General features: G+C 37.7%; 1 pseudogene; it reads left to right on the forward strand.

Annotated features, from left to right (window-relative positions):
• Positions 1–3000: 3000 nt before the first annotated feature.
• Positions 3001–3741, forward strand: LOC18021831 (annotated as a pseudogene).

Consider the following 3741-nt stretch of genomic DNA (forward strand, 5'->3'; position numbering starts at 1 on the left):
TGCAGAGCTTACCTGGCTCCGCAATCTATTTCTGAGCTCAAATGTCCTTTTCAGCGAGCCTCTGTTGTGTTTTGTGACAATGTCAGTGCCGTCTATCTCTCTAGCAATCCAGTCCAGCATCAACGGACAAAGCATGTTGAGATTGATATACATTTTGTCTGTGAACGAGTTGCTCTTGGTCAAGTCAAAGTTCTACATGTTCCTTCCTCTCTTCAGTATGCCGATATCTTCACCAAAGGTCTACCGACGTCTCTGTTTCTTGATTTTCGGTCCAGTCTGAGCGTCCGTAAACCTCCGGCTCCGACTGCGGGAGGGTATTAGAATATATGATATATACGAGAATCTTTAATTTAGGGATAGAATATATTCTCTCTTGTAGATTTGTATTTATCTCTTGTACACTATATATACATGAGGAATGAATAGAAGCGAGGTACGGAATTTACCAAATTACAAGTTGTTTCTATAATATTTTATTGTTGAATTTATTTAAAATAATTATTACTTACATAGAATTGTACATATATATGAGCGTATTTGGTTACAAGTTTATTTGAAAATATGTATGAGTTAGGTTTTTGTTACTATGTATCAAATTGTTTTAAAAAAGTAATATTTTAATTCATTTTTTATATTATTTTGATATTAAATTTGTAAAAAATGAATTACTGTAATAATATTTAATTGAATTTATTTTATTCTAATAACACATACTGCAGTATATACTGTAAAAAAGTTACAAATCAGTTATTTGACAAAAATGTTAACTTAATATTTTTACAGCAAACTCACCACATAAATTTACAGTTTCTACCACATCATTTTTACTGCAAGTTAAGTTATATCAAATTATTTTTAAAATTACATGTCACCAGTCAAACTGATTATACAATTACAAGTGGAGAGTATTTTTTAAAAAAAGAATGCATAGAAGATGTATAAAGAGAATACAAATCAAGAAACAAAGACTAGACTGAGAACGGAAAATAAGTAATAAGTAATGACTTTTCAATAACAAAGACTTTAACCAAAAAATAATAATAATAATATCAAGCTTAGCTGTTAACAAAAAATAATAATATCAAGCTTAGCTGTATTTTTGAAGTTGTATATATCTCATATATATAATGTTAAGAAAGTCGACTAAACCAGATTCACTTTCTTAGTCCCAAAGGCTTCGATCTATTCGATTGAACTAGATTTTACTAAGTTGTTCTTGCGGAAAGAAGAATCTAAACTAATGACACAGGCAATTTGTTTACCCAGTTCCCTCGCGGTACATCTGGGGGTAGAACTAAACTACCATGCGTTCACTATATCAAAGCTTTGAAGATACAAGTGAACCTTAGCTGAATCTTTCTACAGCTATTTGCAGGGAAAACTTTCGGAGACGAACCGAGAAGCCTTTTGCTCAGAACTAGAGCCACAAGCTTGCGCCACGAACCGACGCAGAGATCTCCGAGATCGACCGACTCGATCGCTGTAACACCGATCGCCGAGAAGAAGACTTTCTCTCTCTAAAACTCTGTAGAACTCCCTCTCTCTCAATTCTGTTATTCCTCTAATGAAGAAGACGAAGACTGGTCAACGTTTTCTCTTTTTTAACTAATTTGAGCTCGGGCCAATTTTCCACTGTAAGGCCCAGCTCACTTCTGTTTAAAACCGAGACTTATAAATGCCAAAGCCCAACTGATATCGTAAGCCCATTCCAAAGACTTAGACACCAAACGACAACTTCTCCACATATAAAAGGGGATGAGATCATCGAGAAGGAGAAGAAGAATGTATACCACAAAACTATCCAAATCGTCTCAGTTGCAAAAATGAGTTCCGTTGGTGTATTTCGTGAGGAAGAAATAGATGGAAGGCCATTTCACATATATTCCGGTGAATCAGCCATTGATTCCGGTGATCTCGCCCTCCCTCCTCTTCAGCCTCTTTTCCTCTGTCCTTCTTTACGTCTCAAAGTTCAGGAGGAGACCATTCCGTTTTCTGAATTTCTCCTAAACAAAACTTTCCCTTACTTCCGCACTGATCAGGGATTTATCCTGTACACGACTTCTCCTCACTTCCACAACACTGATGAACAAGTCCAGCAGCATCTGCTTGGTTCCGACAGCGATGATAAAATCTGTAAGCTCCCTGTTGTCCCTATCTTTTGGTGCAACAATAAAGAACCTGATTATGATCAATTTCATTGTGGTGCATGCAAAGAATCAATGCTTGGCACAGACTATTATCTCTGCCTAAGTAGATGTGGTCAAATGTTCCACAAAGAATGCGTGGAGTCTCCACCTGAGATCAAACACCCTTCATATCCCTTCCTTTCTTTCCAACTTTACGCCTATCCCTGCTACTCACAGCTTTGCATATGTTGTAAATTATATCTCAATAACATGATGTATCATTGTCCCACCTACAAACTTACTATGCATCCGGTTTGTGCGATGAAACCAATACCCATTTTTATAGACCACCCAAAAAGCCATCCCCACCCACTTACCTTGTTCCCAAAACAAGCTTCCTTACTTTGCGATGTTTGTGGCCTCACTGAAAAATCTTCTCCCATTTATGTTTGTACTCGATGTGTCTTTGTAGTCCATCAATCCTTTTATATATATCCCACATGTCATTAAAATATGTCGTCACCGTCACCGTATCTCTTTTGTCCCTTCTCTTCCATCTGGAAAATGGTTTTGCGGAGTTTGTCGTAAAAAGGTTGACAACAGTTGTGGTGCGTATAATTGCAAGAAATGTTGTGATTATTTTGTTCATACAAGATGTGCTTTACGGAGTGACGTGTGGGATGGAGTGGATCTCGAAGGAGTACCTGAGGAACCTGAAATAATTGTCGAGCCATTTGAGACGATAGCTGATGGAATAATACTCCATTTTACTCATGGCCATCATCTACAACTCGAGATCAGCATAGTTTACGATGAAGACAAATTTTGTCAAGCGTGCATCCTTCCAATCTACGAGGGTAATTATTATTCATGTATGGATCAATGTGACTTTGTCCTCCATGAAGCATGTGCGAATGCTCCACGCAAAATACACCATGCTTTACACCCTCACCCACTTACGCTTAAAGTCTCTGGTAAAGGTAAACACTATAAGGATTTCTTCGAGTGTGATGCTTGTTCTCGTGTTAGCTGTGGTTTCGTCTATGAAGTTGGAGATTACAGTCTAGACATGAGGTGTGCGTTGGTTTCTGAACCAATTGACTATAAAGGCCATGAGCATCCATTATTCCTAGCTTTAGACCCAGAACAAGAAAGGAAAGCAACTTGTCAGATCTGCCAAAAGCAAGATCATTATCTTCGAAAACTAAATTGCATCGAATGTGATTATGTTATATGCTTCATATGTGCTACTTTACCATACAGAGCAAGGTATAAGCATGACAAACATTTCATCACGTTTCAGAAAGGGAAAGAAGGAAGTGATCAAATTGACTGGTGTGAGGTATGCGAAAAAAATCTAGTCGACTCAAGTAACGAAGGGTTCTATGAATGTCATGACTGCTGCACCACTCTTCATGTTCATTGTTTGCTTGGGAGAGAACCATATATGCAGAAACCTGGTCAAACTATAATGATTGAGAAGAACGAGATTCATATTCTTCCCAACAATACCCAAACTCGACCATTTTGCACTTTTCATGATAAAGAGCGTTGCCCACACAAAGTAGTTTTCGTTTCGGAGGACGAGATACTTTGCTCTTACAGTCTTTCCTAG

This window comes from Eutrema salsugineum, unplaced genomic scaffold (genome assembly GCF_000478725.1).
Source record: "Eutrema salsugineum unplaced genomic scaffold, Eutsalg1_0 scaffold_15, whole genome shotgun sequence".
In the NCBI taxonomy this organism is placed as follows: Eukaryota; Viridiplantae; Streptophyta; class Magnoliopsida; order Brassicales; family Brassicaceae; genus Eutrema; species Eutrema salsugineum.